This window comes from Apium graveolens, chromosome 9 (genome assembly GCF_009905375.1).
Source record: "Apium graveolens cultivar Ventura chromosome 9, ASM990537v1, whole genome shotgun sequence".
NCBI classification, from domain to species: Eukaryota; Viridiplantae; Streptophyta; class Magnoliopsida; order Apiales; family Apiaceae; genus Apium; species Apium graveolens.
This window is the reverse complement of record NC_133655.1, coordinates 225,435,675-225,453,618: the sequence shown is the minus strand read 5'-3', so window position 1 is coordinate 225,453,618 and position 17,944 is coordinate 225,435,675. Positions and strand designations below refer to the sequence as shown.

The following is a 17,944-nucleotide window of genomic DNA, read 5'->3' as shown; positions in this document are numbered from 1 at the left end:
TGAATGGTCAGATCCTGATATTGAACAAGTTAGGAAAGACAAGAAGGCCATGAATATATTATTCAATGGAGTTGATGGTGATATGTTTGATAACATCATTAATTGCAAAACAGCCAAGGAGGTTTGGGACATAATTCAGATTATCTGTGATGGTACTGAGCAAGTAAGGGAGAATAAGATGCAGCTGCTAATTCAGCAATATGAGCACTTTCATTGTGAAGATAGTGAGTCTCTCACTGACATTTTTAGTAGATTTCAAAAACTACTAAATGCTCTGAAGGTGCATGGAAGAGTCTATCAGACAAAAGACTCCAATCTCAAGTTCCTTAGATCTCAGGATTACAAGGAGTTTACCTTGGAGAGACTGTATGGCATCCTGGAAACTTATGAGCTTGAAATAGAGCAAGATGAGAGGATGGAGAAAGGAGGGTCCATAGCACTGGTTGCTGAGTTGGAAAAGGAGAAGGAGGTGAAGGTAAAAGTTGTTGAGTCTACTTCAAGGGTCTGTGAGAACAAGGGCAATGGGATGGTAGCTGAAACTGGAGATTATTTGAGCCAAGATGATATGGATGATATTGATGAACATCTTGCATTTCTTTCCAGAAGATTTTCCAAGCTCAAGAAGAAATTTAGAGCAGCTAAGCCAAGTAGAAACATGGGGGATAAATCAAAATTCAAATGTTTCAAATGTGGCTTGGCGGGGCATTTTTCCAGTGAGTGTAGAAAGTCAGATTCCAGCAAAAAGAAGTTTCATCCTGTGGATTATAAACAGAAGTATTTTGAGTTGCTCAAGCAAAAGGAAAGGGCTTTCATTACACAAGAAAATGACTGGGCAAAAGATGGATTGGATGAGGATGAAGATGTCAGCTATGTCAATCTAGCCCTAATGGCCAAGTCTGATGAAACAGAAACAAGTTCTTCAAGTAATCAAATAATCACCACTAACCTAGCACATTTATCTAAAGCTGAGTGTAATGATGCAATTAATGACATGTCTACAGAATTATATCATTTGCATGTTACATTTAAGTCCTTCACTAAGGAAAATGCTAAAATTAAAGAAAACAATCTGTTTTTAAGTGAGAGGAATAATGTGCTAGAGTCTCAGTTTATTGAATTTGAAAAATTGAGAATTGAATGTAAGAATGCTAAGGATGAATTAACTAAATCCTTGAAGAAAGAGGATATTTTGAAGAAGCAGCTTGAACGAGAACAGGAAGTGATTAAAGCAAGGAAATCATCCAGAGATGTCCATGCTCAAATCACTAAAGTTCAAGGTAATGAGTCCTTTTGTGATGCAGCCTGGAAAAAGAGTAAGGAGAAGCTGGAATCCAATTTGGTTGAAGGATTGCTAACAGATGTAGACTCGAGAGATGATGAGAGTTATCCGTCAGATAATCAAAAGGATTATCCGTCGAGTGATATAAATCCTCATCCGTCGGCTGTGAGCAAACCTGTGAGCAAAACCAAACTTGCCAAGTTAAATGAAAAATATGGATCAGTTTCCAAAAACTTTGTTCCAGGAGAATCAAGTCAAGTGAAGATGGAGAAGAAAGTGAATCTTGGTCATCTGTCCATCAAGCAATTGAATGACAGATTAGAAAAGATTGAGGTTAAAACAGAAACTAAAAAGAAAAACAATAGAAATGGGAAAGTAGGGATTAACAAACATAACAACTACACACCTGATAAGTATACTCCAAGAAAAATCTATGTTAAGTGTGGTAGTATTAATCATTTATCTGTTAATTGCAAACTTGCCATGCCTACTCCTATATATGTACCATCTTCTTTTCCCAACATGAATGTCATGCCTTCTATGCCTATGAATGCTATGTCTACTCAGAATATGAATGCTCAATTTACTTATATGCCATTTGTACCTAATCCTTATTATGCTGCATTTAGTATGCCTCAAATGCCATTTAGCATGCCTTATCGGAATAACATGTTTGCAAATAGCATGCCTTTTCTTGTTAATCAAAATGTGCATGATAATTCTATTTTAATGACTGGTTTCAAAGGTCCAACTCAGATGACTAAGGATGAACCAGATATGCCCAAGTCAATTGAGATCAAACCTAAGAAACAAAAAAAGAAAGCTAACAAGGCAGGACCCAAGGAAACTTGGGTACCAAAAACAACTTGATTTGGTTTTGATGTGTGCAAGGAAATAGAAAGAATCTTTGGTACCTGGATAGTGGTTGTTCAAGGCACATGACTAAAGATTCTACCCTGCTCACAGAGTTCAAGAAAAGAGCTGGCCCAAGTATTACTTTTGGAGATGACAGCAAAGGTTATATTGTGGGATATGGCTTGATTTCAAAAGACAATGTCATAATTGAGGAGGTTGCCCTAGTGGATGGTCTCAAGCATAATTTGTTGAGTATCAGATAGCTTTGTGATAAGGGCAATTTAGTAACCTTCAATTCAGAAGCCTGTGTTGTATCTAACAAAAGAAGCAACAAAGTGGTTCTCACTGGTTTGAGAAGAGGAAATGTGTATCTAGCTCACTTCAACTCATCAAATGCAGAATTTGTTACTTGCCTTCTCAGTAAAGCAAGTCAAGATGAAAGTTGGCTGTGGCACAAGAAACTATCCCATCTAAACTTCAAGACCATGCATGAGCTTGTCAAGAAAGAACTGTTTGAGGAATTCCTCAAGTGGAGTTTTTTAAGGATGGACTGTGTGATGCCTCCCTAAAAGGGAAGCAGATCAAAGCATCATTCAGAAAAAAGCTTGATTCAACAATTGAAGAACCTTTACAATTGCAACACGTGGATCTATTTGGACCAGTCAATGTATTATCCATCTCAAGGAAAAGATTTTTCCTAGTAATTGTAGATGATTTCTCAAAGTTCTCTTAGACATATTTTCTAAAGTCTAAAGATGAGGCTAGTGAAATCATCATCAATCACATAAGGCAAGTCAACAACCATCCTGATTTCAAAGTTAGAAGAATCAGGAGTGACAATGGAACTGAGTTCAAGAATTTTGTGATGAGATCATTTTATGAAGAGAATGGAATAATGCATGAGTTTTCTACAACAAGAACCCCACAACAAAATGGAGTGGTAGAAAGGAAAAAAAGATCTCTTATTGAAGCTGCAAAGACAATGCTTGAAGAATCAAAGTTACCAACATATTTCTGGGCTAAAGCTGTGAACACTGCCTGCTACACTCAGAATATTTCTTTGGTGAATCAAGCAAAGTGCATGACACCATATCAATTGTTCAAGAACAAGAAACCAACTCTAAATTTTCTTCATGTCTTTAGCTGCAAATGTTATATCTTGAGAAATCAGACTGATCAATATGGGAAGTTTGATGCTAAAGCAGATGAAGGAATTTTTGTTGGATATGCTGTGGGAAAAGCATATAGAGTCTACAATCTAAGAACCAATATTGTTATGGAATCAATACATGTTGTGTTTGATGATAAAAAGATTGAAGGACTGCAAGATGAAGATTCTCATGAAAATATCAAGTTTGATAATGTGGAGATGGTTAGTGATGACAGTGATGATGAAAGTGATCAGGAATCAATGACAAAGGATAATGCAGAAAAATCTACTACTAATGAAGCACAAAATTCAACATCTGCCGAGTTGCAAAATGCTTCATCCATCAGGAGATAATCTGCTTTATCCTTCGGAAGACAATCAGCCTCATCCGTCGGAACACAAAGTGCACCATCCATCGGGTCTTCAAACGAAGCTGAAAGTCAGAATAGATCACTTACAGAAAATTCTCCTTTCTCAAATATAAGATTTAAAAACTCAGGGGGAGTTTCGAATAATCAAAACTCAGTCACACATCAAGACAACAATGAGGCCTCTTCATCTAGAGCTAATCTACCTCAACAAAGAAATGGACAAAAGATCACCCCTTTGAGCTCATCATTGGTGATGTATCTTCTAGAGTTTAAACAAGAAGAGAAACTCAAGAAGAATGTCTATATAGCAGCTTCCTATCTAAGAAAGAACCAAAGAAGGTAGAAGAAACTTAGTTGGATCCTGATTGGATTTTAGCTATGCAGGAGGAGCTAAACCAATTTGAAAGGAATAAAGTATGGAAGCTGGTACCCAAATCTAAAGGAAAGAATCCAATTGACACCAAGTGGGTATTCAGAAACAAGATGGATGAAAATGGCATAGTGGTTAGGAACAAAGCTAGATTGGTTGCTAAGGGCTATTGTCAACAAGAAGGAATAGATTTTGATGAAACTTTTGCTCATGTTGCAAGACTTGAAGCCATCAGAATTTTTTAGCCTATGCATCTCATGCCAATTTCAAGGTCTATCAAATGGATGTCAAAAGTGCATTTCTGAATGGAGATTTGGAGGAGGAAGTCTATGTTAGTCAGCCTCTTGGTTTTGAAGACCAAATTTCCCAAATCATGTTTATTATCTTTTGAAAGCACTTTATGGACTGAAGCAAGCACCTAGAGCCTGGTATGACACTTTATCAAAGTTTCTTTTGGAAAATCACTTCATAAGAGGTACTGTTGATAAAACTTTATTCTTTAGAAATGTTAATTTCTCTAGTATACTTGTTCAAATTTATGTAGATGATATTATTTTTGGCTCTACAGATGTAAAACTTTGCAAAAAATTTGCCAAATTGATGCAAAGTAAGTATGAAATGCGCATGATGGGAGAACTAACTTACTTTCTTGGTTTGCAAGTTAAGCAAGTTAGTGATGGAATATTCATTAGTAAAACTAAATACATTCATGATCTTTTGAAGAAGTTTGATCTAATGGATTGCACATCTGCAAAAACTCCCATGGCCACTGCAACTAAGCTTGAATTAAACACTACTGAAAAGCCAGTGGATATTTCAAGTTATAGGCACATGGTTGGTTCACTTCTGTAATAACCCCAATTTTTGGAATTTTGAAACAATGATGAATAGTAACTTTTTGCTGACGATGTTGATTAAGGAAAATTATCAGACCACGCTATATAGGAGTACTGTTATGGAAATTCTAAGATCGTATTAGTATTTCATAAAGTAAATGAGTGTAAGTAAAGATCGTCATAATCAAAATACGAACACTTTGATTTTCCCGAAAATGCACCAGATACCGAAAGAATTGAGTATAAGATAACAGGATTAAAAGGATTTAAATTCAAGGATTATAAGAGAGGATCATAAAAGGAATATAAAATATTGAGAAAGGTTTAGGGGAACCCAAGTAATAAGATCCCGGATATGACCCCTCAAATGATGAATGAGAACGAAAGTTACGCGAACCGTAAAAGAAATACGCAACCAAGAGATAAGCTTGTACAAGAATCCAAGGTATTATGACATCATCAAACCACAAGACAAAGACATGTGGCAAATAGATGACACAAGCAGGATGACATAAGCATGACAAGGAGTTTTATTTTGTTGGTTGATTTTGGGCCATGTAAAATTTACCATGATAAAAAGCTAAAACATTTGCCAAGACAAAAAGGAGAAGCAACCAAGCAAATATCATAAAACATAAAAATTAGAAGTTGACTTTTGCTTCCAAGAACAAAAGCTCTCGGCCAAAACAATATCAGCAACTTCAAACTGCCATATCTCCTTGAATACTCACTCAAATGTTGTGTTCTATAGCTCGTTAGAAAGGTATTGAGATGACCTACAACTCTTGTTCACAAGTATCGTCCAACTAAGCAATGTAAGACCCTCATTTTTACAGTTCTTTCAATCAGACGTTTAGAAACTTCAAAACCTAACTTTGTGTTCTTGATTTCTTTGGAAAGATCAAGCTTGTAGGAGGTTAGATTAAGGCTCCCTAAGGTTTCCTAGCAACTTAACATCTACCAAGGAAGGTATAAAATTCAAACCCTAGCCTTTACTTTATTTGTTAGTAAGTTTAATGGTTGGTTTTGTGAAATGAGAAGCATGGATTGTGATCATTAGTAGTTTGGTTTAATTTGGAAGTGTTTTGGTAATTGAAGCTTGATTATAGTTCATAGGTCTTGATTGTGGTTCTTTGAGTTGAAAAACTTGGAGGTTATGGACTGATGTGGTATGGTTTAGGTGAAGTTTTGTTGTATTGATGGTTATGAGTTGGTTGGTGGTTAACTGGAGTAGTTTAAACATTGGTAATCGTGTAAATATAGCTGTCGTAATGCCCATTTTTATTCAACTGCTTGTTCTTAGTATTCAGAACAGAAAACTCAACAACCAATCTGTAAAATTTACATATTTATCTAGAGCGTGTCATAAGCTTCATTTTGATATGTGGATCGCTTGGTTCCGATGTACGGTTTAGGAGAAACGACCGTTTTAAGTAACGACATTTCGCGAACGAACCTTTACCCCTCGCTTTACTTTGAGACCTTGTTTAAGTCCCTTAAAAGACTAATTGGATTACGAAACAATTATGTAAGGTGGGTTAGGAAGTTGGTAGAGTATTCACGAAAGAGTCGTCTTAAAATTCATAACAGTTAGTTTATTAAAATTGGTGGAGCCGAGGATACGCAAGCGATTAACGCAAATCGGTAAGCGTATAAGCGACCGTAAGCGACCGTTAGGGTATGAGTGAGTTTTGACTAGTTTCTTAAGCGACCGTGGTCTAATTTCGTATTATATTGTTGTTCATAGGTTACCGGACCTACTCTAAGCTTAAGTCTATCCCAGAACACTCAGGCAAGTTTTCAACCCGTATAGCTGTTGTTGTGATGTATATATATATATGCATTATCTTGTGATAAGTGCATGATTATTATTAGCAAAGTCTTGCGAGATATTGGAGCATGTTGATATATATATATATATGCATGCCTGTTTTGTAATCTTGATATCTTGTTATCGATTCAATTGTTTATAAACTGCATAATACATATGCTAGAGATAAGCAGTACTTGCGTATACCCTTAGTATATGGGTCTCAGAGTTGAACATTTTCCTAAACCGAGAGGCGATGTTCCCGAGTATATTATAAATATATATAAATAGTTTTCAAAACTATTAATCGAATAATGTTTATTCGATAGTTTTATATTATAAGTGAATATTATTTTTTGAATATTCATTTAAGATTCCTATTGCGATCAAAGACTAGTTTAATTATTGAATAGAGTTTCTAGTTATGAAACTTATTTTATTTCTATTAATAAATGAATATTAGTCTGAATATTCATTCGAGGACTTATGACTTCGCTTATTTTATTTAATGAATATTAGTCTGAATATTCATTCGAGGACTAATGACTCCGCTTATTTTATTAAATAATATTCTTTATTTTTCTTAAAGAATAATGTGTCAATATTCGCTAGGTATTCGGAAAATGATTGATACTATCAAATCATTCTTACTTTAAATATTTCCAGATATTATTTTCAAACTTTATCAAAACTATTTTTGAAAGTTAGAGCGGATCCCAAATATCTGAGGGATCCGGCTCCATGACGTGTTTTTATATTCGCAACGAGGTTGCTGATTTGATAAAAGAGTTTTTGATTACTTACCCAACACTCGGGAAGTAAAATTCTTGGAATGAGTTTAATCCATTAACAGGCATCGCCTGGGAAATATCGGTGAGTTTTCCTTTCCAACTAGATACGACTTCTTGGTGGAGCCGTATCAACAAGTTTCTACTTGGGAAAAGGGGGGACGAGCTTTACGTTTCAGATTCATGTATTTCATCTGAAGTAGGAGTGTCGTAAGTGGTCGAGTGGCACCGGCCCAGCCTTATTATATTGGCCCAAATGGCCCGGAAGTTCCTAAGACGGTCCATTCCTTAGGAGTCCAGCATTCGGTTGACAAGTAAATCCGACTGTTCTCCTCTACATGTAGAAAATGGTGGGGTTGCACTACTGCGACTGATCATCGTGAGTGGTCTTCCTGGCGCGGCAAACTCCCGTAATAAGTTCATCATCCAGTTGGATATTTCTGCAACACTACCCAGAACACTTCGATAGAAAGGCTACGGTTGGGCGATTGTTGAGTGTTGGCAGGGTCGAGTTTTCAAAATGATGTTTTTATCAAATGAAGTATCTCGTAACTTCATTTCATTTTGATGATATTTGAGAGATTGACTCTATACAAGTTTTGTCTTGTAACTTCATCTATGGGATGAACTATTTATACCTTGAACGGTGGTAGTTCAAGTAATATTCGAAAAAAATATAAGTATATTGGAGTATCTTGTAACTTCATATTTTCAACTTATATCTAGTAAATGATTATCTTATGCATGACAAAGATTTTTAACAAAAACGTTGAGACAAGGTTAGATATATGAGATCACCTTGCAACGATATCTTTATACAGTTATAAATTGGAACTCTATGTATATTATACATGTCAGAGGATTTCAAAGATTTTGAAAAGTATATATGTATATATATACTGAATATTTTGTGACTTCGTCGCATTAAGATATCAAACTTGGTTCATTTCTGCTTGACCAAGACTTTCATGAGTACTATGAAGATGCTCATATATTGTTAATTATTATACATATTATTTTGGTGGGCTTATTGTTAGGGCGAAAACACGCACTAATATTCACGCAAGTATACGCGTTCGCAAGTAATATAGAATACTTTCTAGTTCGTTCCCTCAGAGACTCAGACTAATTTATTGTCTAATTTAACTCACTCACCAATGTATGACTACTTCTCAATGTTAAGATAATAACACTTAAAATTGTTGATTAAATATTAACTATAATTAACTACTTAATTAACCACTTAACTAACACTTCAATTTATCAATAATAAAACACTCATGAGATCACAACTTCATTATTACTTCCTTCTATAGCCATTGTTATTACCTTTAGCATGTGACAGTGATGACATTAATCGAATAACACGAAACTGATAAAAGCCTACTTTCATTGAACTAAAACCATTCTACCAAACATCCACAATTAAGATAGAAGTTGAATAGTCATCAATCATGTTGAGTTCCTATATGTCTACAGAAATTGACAACACAACGATTTAAGCACAAGTTATCCCTTTTGATTACATAGGGCAAATAAAACTGTTAGAATTACCCACTAATCATGCTCAACGTACATGAACCTATGCTAGCATGGCAAGTTCTAAATCTCAAGATCCACCGTCGCTTCACAAGAGATTAACACCCTATCTTATATGTTCGCGACGCACATAAGACGAATACGCACAACCAATACTAGATATCATGCAATCATCACATACTAAAGTATTAAACAATTAACTAAAGAATTCCATAATAAATCCGTTGCAACCCCATGATCACGCTTAGCCCATAATAGAACTTATCGCCATCATGGGTTCATATGAAATCATAATAAACAACACAAGAAAATAATAACTAAACTAATTATATTAAAACAGAGTACGTCACAAGAGTAAATAAGTCAAAGCAAGAAAACTAGCATCCAACGTTACAACGAAACAAGAATCACAAAAAAATATGCTTCCTCTTCGCTGCAGTGTGCTAAATCGGTCTTCTTCCTTATCTCCTTCGCTTCTTGCGCAAAACACAATCTAAAACATAATCTCCTTCATTCTCCCTGTGAAAACGTCTCAAATCTACTTATATAATAGTCCCATAAAACTCAGATTACATAGAAGTTGGAAGCCAAACAGAAGTAGAAGTCTAAAATAATTTATCCTTTTCCCCGACCCTGCGCGGCCGCTCAGCATTTCTGCGCGGGCGCGCAAGGCTGCTGCGCGGCCGCTCAGCATTGCTGCGCGGGCGCGCAGGACCCTACTGGAAAAAATCCAGGTTTGCTCCGTTTCTTCGCCGTAATCTGCCCGTTCTTTTCCTCTCGCAATGGTGAACACATGCCAAGGCTTATTCTTGATGATTCCTCCTCCGAAATGCAACTAATACCCTGAAATGCATAAACACTAGAAAAACGCATCAAATACACAAAATACTTGATTTCAAGACACCAATTTAAGCCATTTTAAGACGTTCTAAGTGGTATAAAATGCCACTTATCACACCCCCAAACTTAAATCGATGCTTGTCCTCAAGCGTCACAGACTCAAAACAAATAAAAATATGCATGAATGCAATCTATATGAAAATGCAACGATCCCCCTTACTACAATTAACCAACCAAATTGTCACATCTCAACGAATGTAGTTAGACAACTAAAGATCAATAAACTCATGCAAACGGACATACAGCCAGAAACGTGGTGTGTGCAAATGCTTAACAGATATGCTTCGGAATTAGACCAATTACTATGACTAGACTATCTTCAAGGCAATCCTACGATTATACAAAGAATAAAAATTCTAGGCACAAAGTGATATACAACACTACAAGAACTCTGGAGCTTACTACGGAATTGTGCTTTTTATTTACAACTCAAATGCTTATTTGACCGTGCAATGAGTGAGTTCCACAAAAGACTTATACAATGGTATCCATGTAACGAGCGTTAGGTTAGCGGATCCCAGACTCTAAAAGCCTTAGGTCACTAGGCACCAAGTCCCCTAAGAACTTAATAACTCGAATACCAAAGAGCCCACTCTTGATCAATTATGCAAAAAAAAAATTTTTTTTTTTTTCTGAGCAAGTGCGTTTCGCTCCATCTTGCTCAACCCTAGACTACTCGCATAACATGCGAGCCGGCTACTAGCCATTTGACGCCTAGCCACAACTAGCAACAAATTCCATTTTTACTCCATTTTTTTTCTTTTTCATGCCTTTACCACTAAGAACCTATTATCAAATTCTAAGCATAATAAATAGATTATCCTCGAAAATAATCAGATCATAACAACAATCTAGCCCTTAAGCATTCTCTAAGACTTAGTGAAAATACAAGTGCTTCTAGCATGCATATCAACCTACACAACTTAATATCACTTTAATGCTATCACTACACTCGCATCAATATCACAATTCAGTCGATAAATCATTGCAAAAGGGATCATGGTATATGCATGAGCTATATGATATGATAAACAAATAAAGCTATATAAAAAAAAACTATATGGCAAAAATTATGCAACTATATGAACTAACTATCATGAATATGCAGCTATATGACACACATAAAATATTCCTTAACTACCACCCCCAAACTTAAAATCTTCACTGTCCCCAGTGAAGGTAGTAGAAAGGAATACAAGGTATACCTACTCGGAGTCATCATCATCATCACCCTCAGTGGGTGGAGTATCAGGCGGCGGGTATGCAGAGTCCTCACCAAAAACTGGCCACTGGATATCAGCTCCAAGGCCTCGAAAAGCAGTCCCTAACACAAGAGTGAGCTCCTGAGCAAACCTGCTCTGCGTCTCATACATGGCATTCATCCGCCGTGAAAGCCTCCTATATTGGGCATCACCCATCCCAGCACCCTCCTGAGCTCTCGAAGAACCAGCCTCACCATGCCCTGGCCTAGCCATAGTAGCACCTCGTGCTGGACGTCCTCCTGGAAGACGATAACCCAGCCCATGCTCCTCAGGCTCACCACCGGTCCACTCCTGCATCCCATTCAGAGTGCCAGAATCTATCGGAGCTGCTGGCAACTGCAACTGCTCATGAGTCGGCCAGTTCACTCCTACTGCTCGGCATAGCTTCGTAACCGTGGATGCATAAGGGATGTTCATATGCTTTGCTCCCCTCAAAAACTTCAGAATTCCTTGGTAGATAAACTCACCAAGGTCCACATAGTATTCCTCATTCAGAATTTCCCACAATAACTGTGCTCTCTCAACTGTGACCTCGTGTGCATGTGAAGAAGGCAAAATATTAGCACATATAAATGCATTCCATGCACGGGCATACCTGTTCATGGCGATCGCCGGAAAGTGACGATACTCATTATTGGCTAGACTGCGGTTCCAAACTGTGCCCGGTCGACAGAGAGTCACACAAATCAAATCCAAGTCAAAATCCTCAACAGTCTTTTCATTCCAGTTCTCCTCATCGGGCTTCCTCTCTCGCTGTCCAATCACACGGCGAATCGCCGCAGGATGATAATCAACCGTCAGCCCACGAACTACGGAAAACCCATTCTTTTCAGCCTTCGTTTTCGCGTAAAACTCGCGAACAACACTCATCGGTACTGCTTCGGGTGACTCACAAAAAGCTATCCACCCCTTCTCTGCAATCATGGGCAACAACTCACCATCCCTCCCTGATGGTAAAAACCCCCTCTCCTTCAGAATCGGCTTCCCCAACTGCCTAGTGTACTCCTCCTCCGCAGCTCTGTCAGTTAACCGAGGCCTTGCAGCAGTACCCCTTGATGAATCAGCAGTAGGAACTGTGCTGCTGCTGTCAATAGTGCGTGCTCTCTTGGGTGCCATTGTTTTGTGAATAAAAGTGTGTAAGAACTGATTTTTGATGTTTATGAGAGGGTTTAAGTGTAGGAAGTTTGTGGGAGATATGTAGGATAGGTGTATGTATATATAGGGTGTGGAGTAGGTTAAATTAGATTAGGAGTGGGGTTGAGGGATAAAATCATGGGGTAATGGGAAAAGAATTCGTGGGTTTATGTTCTGTGATGGGTTTTTTGTGTTTTTGTTTTTTTTTTTTTCTGAACTGCAAAAACTTTTCTGGAACTCGACCCCTGCGCGGCCGCTCAGCATTTCTGCGCGGGCGCGCAGCAAGCTGTGCGGCCGCTCAGCATAGCTGCGCGGGCGCGCAGAGGGTCTCTGGAAAAAAAATTTTCAGCCCCTGTTTTCTGATTTTTTTTGTGTTTTTGGATAGGTTATTAACTTCTAAGGGTTCCTGTAACAACAATTCATGGGTTGCCTCCCACGCAGCGCTTCTTTTTCGTCATTAGCTTGACGTTCTGTACCTTTCTCAAGTAGTCAACAAAATGGCACTAACCACCTCTTGGTTTGCCATGTCCCCATAGTAGTGCTTCAACCGCTGACCGTTAACCTTGAATGCTTGGTCCGAATCATTCTCAAAAATTTCCACCGCTCCATGTTGAAACACAGTTTTGACAATAAAAGGTCCAGACCACCTTGATTTCAACTTCCCAGGAAAAAGTCGGAGCCGAGAGTTGAATAAAAGAACTTGTTGCCCTGGCACAAATAACTTAGGATGTAGCTTCCTATCGTGCCACCTCTTCACCTTTTCCTTATACATTTTGTTATTCTCGTACGCTTGCAGTCGAAATTCATCAAGTTCATTAAGCTGAAGCATTCTTTTCTTACCAGCTGCATCTAAATCCAGGTTCAATTTCTTCAATGCCCAGTAGGCCTTATGCTCAAGCTCCGCCGGTAGATGACATCCCTTACCGTACACCAACTGAAACGGTGACATCCCAAGTGGAGTTTTGTATGCTGTTCTGTAAGCCCAAACAGCTTCATCGAGCTTTAAAGACCAATCCTTCCTTGACGGACAAACAACCTTCTCTAGAATGCGCTTTATCTCTCTGTTAGCCACTTCCGCTTGACCATTTGTTTGCGGATGATAGGCAGTAGCTACTCGATGATTCACATTATAACGCTGCATCATAGAAGTGAACTTACGGTTGCAAAAATGCGATCCTTCATCACTTATGATTACCCGAGGCGTTCCAAACCTTGTGAAAATTTGCTTATGAAGAAAATTTAGCACTGCCTTTGCATCATTTGTCGGTAAAGCTTTAACTTCGACCCATTTTGAGACATAATCGACTGCCAGCAAGATGTACTGATTATTGCAAGACGAGATAAAAGGCCCCATGAAATCGATTCCCCATACATCAAAGACCTCGACTTCAAGCATCACATTTAATGGCATCTCATCCTTCCTTGACAAATTTCCCACTCTTTGGCAACGATCACACCTTAAAACAAACTGATGAGCATCCTTGAACAAAGTAGGCCAGAAAAAACCTGCTTGCAGAATACGAGCTGCCGTCTTCTCACCTCCATAGTGTCCACCATAAACCATGGAATGGCAGTCTCGTAATATCCCCTCCGTCTCACAGAACGGGATACATCTCCTGATGATCTGGTCAGCTCCCTGTCTAAACATATATGGTTCATCCCACATATACCACTTCACCTCATGCAGAAACTTCTTCTTTTGAGCGGATGTCAAATTAAGCGGCATTATATTGCTGACAAGATAGTTTACAATATCTGCAAACCATGGTTCTTCCTCCTGAATTGCAAACAACTGCTCATCCGGAAAAGATTCATTGATTAACGTCCTATCTTGTGAAGTAGAATCGGGATTCTCCAACCTAGAGAGATGGTCAGCTACTTGATTCTCAGTACCTTTTCTATCTTTGATCTCTAACTCAAATTCTTGAAGTAAAAGCACCCAACGAATGAGTCTCGGCTTCGAATCCTTCTTAGAAACCAGATAGCGAATAGCTGCATGATCAGTGAATACTGTCACTTTCGTACCAAGCAGATAAGATCGAAATTTCTCAAAGCCAAAGACTATAGCCAAAAGCTCCTTCTCAGTAGTGGTGTCGTTCAATTGGGCCCCATTTAAAGTCTTACTCGCATAGTAGACCACATGGAAGAGATTTTTCTTGCGCTGTCCCAGAACTGCACCTACCGCATAGTCACTCGCATCACACATCATCTCAAACGGTTCTGTCCAATCTGGTGCTGTAATAACTGGTGCCGTGATCAAACTCTCCTTGAGAGTCTCGAATGCTGCCAAACATTCATCATCAAATTTGAAAGGCACATCTTTCTCAAGTAAATTGCACAACGGCTTAGATATCTTTGAAAAGTCCTTGATGAATCGCCGATAAAAACCCGCATGACCGAGAAAACTACGGATTCCTTTCACCGAATTAGGTGGGGGAAGATTTTCAATGACTCCCACCTTGGCCTTGTCCACCTCCAGACCTTTGCTAGAGACCTTATGCCCAAGGATAATGCCTTCACGCACCATAAAATGACATTTCTCCCAATTAAGCACCAAATTAGTTTCCACGCATCTTTTGAGTACGGCGCGCAGATTATTCAAACATTCATCATATGAATGTCCAAAGACGGAGAAGTCATCCATGAACACTTCGACGTTATTTCCAATCATGTCAGAGAATATAGCCATCATACATCTCTGAAAGGTGGTCGGGGCGCCACATAACCCAAACGAAACTCTACGAAAAGCAAATGTGCCAAATGGACAAGTGAAGGTAGTCTTTTCCTGATCCTCTGGTGCAATACAAATCTGATTATACCCGGAATAACCATCCAGAAGACAAAAATACTCATGTCCCGCCAATTTTTCAAGCATTTGATCAATGAATGGGAGAGGGAAGTGATCCTTCCTTGTGGCTTTGTTCAATTTTCTATAATCCATGCATACTCTCCATCCTGTAACTGTTCGAGTAGGGATGAGCTCATTCTTTTCATTTGCGACCACAGTGATACCTCCTTTCTTAGGTACACATTGCACGGGGCTCACCCACGAGCTGTCAGAAATAGGATAAATGATGCATGTATCTAGCCATTTCAGAATTTCTTTCTTCACCACCTCCTTCATGATCGGGTTCAGTCTTCGCTGCTGTTCCACAGTTGGCTTACTACCTTCCTCTAACAGAATTTTATGCATACAATATGAAGGACTTATCCCCTTGATGTCTGCTATGGTCCATCCTATAGCTGATTTGAATTCTCTCAAAATCCTTAAGAGCTTGTCTTCCTCACTACTTGAAAGGTCAGCTGAAATAATAACAGGTAACGTAGATGAATCACCTAAAAAAGCATACCTCAAGTGTTCAGGTAATGGTTTGAGCTCCAAGGTAGGTGCTTCCTCTATTGATGGTTTGAGCTTCCCTTCAGCATTCTTAAGGTCAGAAGTACCAAGAGATTCAAATGGTATGTCGAGCTTTCGCTTCCATGGAGAAGCGTTCAGATATTGTAATTGCTCGTTGCTATCTTCATCATCGCTGTCAAAATCCCCCACTAAGGCCTTTTCCAATGCATCAGACATTAGCATGTGATCGAGTTCCGAAGTAACCGCAGAATCAATCACATCCACTTTTAAGCACTCCTCATCTTCTGTAGGGAATTTCATTGCCTTGAATACGTTGAAGGTCACATCCTGATCTTGGACCCGCATAGTAAGTTCCCCTTTTTGCACATCTATCAAGGTACGGCCAGTAGCCAAGAAAGGCCTCCCCAAGATTATGGGAATCTTCTTATCTTCCTCAAAATCCAGAATAACAAAATCTGCAGGAAAGAAGAGCTTATCCACCTTGACGAGCACATCCTCAACTATGCCCCTTGGGTAAGTAATGGAACGGTCAGCCAATTGTAGCGACATGTATGTGGGTTTTGGATCAGGCAGATCCAGCTTTTTAAAGATCGACAACGGCATCAGATTAATGCTTGCTCCCAAATCACAAAGGCACTTGTCAAAAGTTAGATTGCCAATGGTGCAAGGAATGGTGAAGCTTCCTGGATCTTTTAGTTTTGGTGGTAACTTTTGCTGCAGAACAGCGCTGCATTCTTCCGTGAGAGCAACGGTTTCAAGGTCATCCAGTTTCACCTTCCTTGAAAGAATAGTCTTCATAAACTTCGCATAACTAGGCATTTGTTCCAGAGCCTCAGCGAAAGGTATATTGATGTGAAGTTTCTTGAACACCTCCAGAAACTTCCCGAACTGTCTATCCAGCTTTTGTTGCTGCAATCTCTTAGGAAAAGGTGGTGGAGGATAGAGTTGTTTCTCCCCTGTATTAGCCTCAGGCAGAGTGTGTTCAACAGTAGTCTTCCTTGGTTCCGCCACTTTCTCCTTTTGCTTAGATTCTTCATCTCTAACTTCAGCTTCGACTTCTTTTGCCTTTTCAGCATCAGCTACTTTTCCAGACCTTAAGGTAATAGCCTTGACTTGCTCTTTAGCTTCCTTCCTGCCTGGTACTTCCGTGTCACTGGGAAGAGTGCCAGGTTGACGATTGAGCACTGCATTGGCTAATTGACCGATTTGATTTTCCAAGGTCTTGATAGAAACCGCCTGACTCTTGCACAACAGCTTAAGTTCCTCAAAATCAGCACTAGTAGGTGCAGCTGCACTTCCCTGTTGAGGATATGATTGCCTTGTAGCATACTGCTGTGGTTGCTGGAATCCAGGTGGGTTAAACTGTTTACTTACTCCTTGCTGATATGGTGGCTGAATAGCATTCTGATTATTTCCCCAGCTGAAATTTGGATGATTTCTGTTGTTAGGATGATAGGTCGCTGGCACAGGCTACTGTTGTCGCTGATAATTATTCACATACTGAACAGATTTGTTGACAAGAGAACACTGATCCGTAGCATGAGAACCTGCACAAAGCTCACAAACCATAGCTATTTGATTAACTCCATACGTAGCCAGAGAATCAACCTTCATTGATAGCGCTTGGAGCTGGGCTGCAATAGCGGTGGCTGCATCAACTTCCAGAATACCTGCGACCTTGCCTGACGTCATCCTCTGAGTTGGGTTTTGATGCTCGTTTACATCCATTGTCTCTATAAGATTATACGCCTCAGTATAGCTTTTAGCCCATAAGGCTCCTCCCGCTGCTGCATCGAGCATGGGCCGAGATTGGGCCCCCAAACCATTATAAAAACCAGTGATTACCATCCAATCCGGCATTCCATGATGTGGACATTTTCTCAACATTTCCTTGTAGCGTTCCCAAGCCTCGCACATAGATTCTGTAGGTTGTTGCGCAAACTGAGTAAGAGCACTCCTCATAGCAGCAGTCTTTGCCATTGGATAAAACTTCACCAGAAACTTTTGCGCAAGATCTTGCCACGTAGTAATGGACCCAGCTGGTTCAGAATGTAACCAGTCTTTAGCCTTATCCCTCAGTGAGAATGGGAAAAGCCTCAACTTGATAGCCTCATCAGTCACGCCATTATACTTAAAAGAGCTGCAGATCTCGACAAAATTCCTTATGTGCATGTTGGGGTCTTCAGTTGCCGCTCCTCCAAAAGAAACGGAATTCTGCACCATCTGAATAGTGCCCGGCTTGATTTCAAAGGTGTTAGCTTGAATAGCCGGATGAAGGATGCTTGACCGAAT

General features: G+C 39.2%; 1 non-coding gene across 1 annotated transcript; it reads left to right on the top strand.

Moving 5' to 3' along the window:
* The first annotated feature begins 17,510 nt into the window (after positions 1 to 17,510).
* Positions 17,511 to 17,617, top strand: LOC141687997 (small nucleolar RNA R71). The gene has a single exon (XR_012561468.1). It is a non-coding gene; the product is annotated as a small nucleolar RNA R71 (small nucleolar RNA).
* Positions 17,618 to 17,944: the final 327 nt, after the last annotated feature.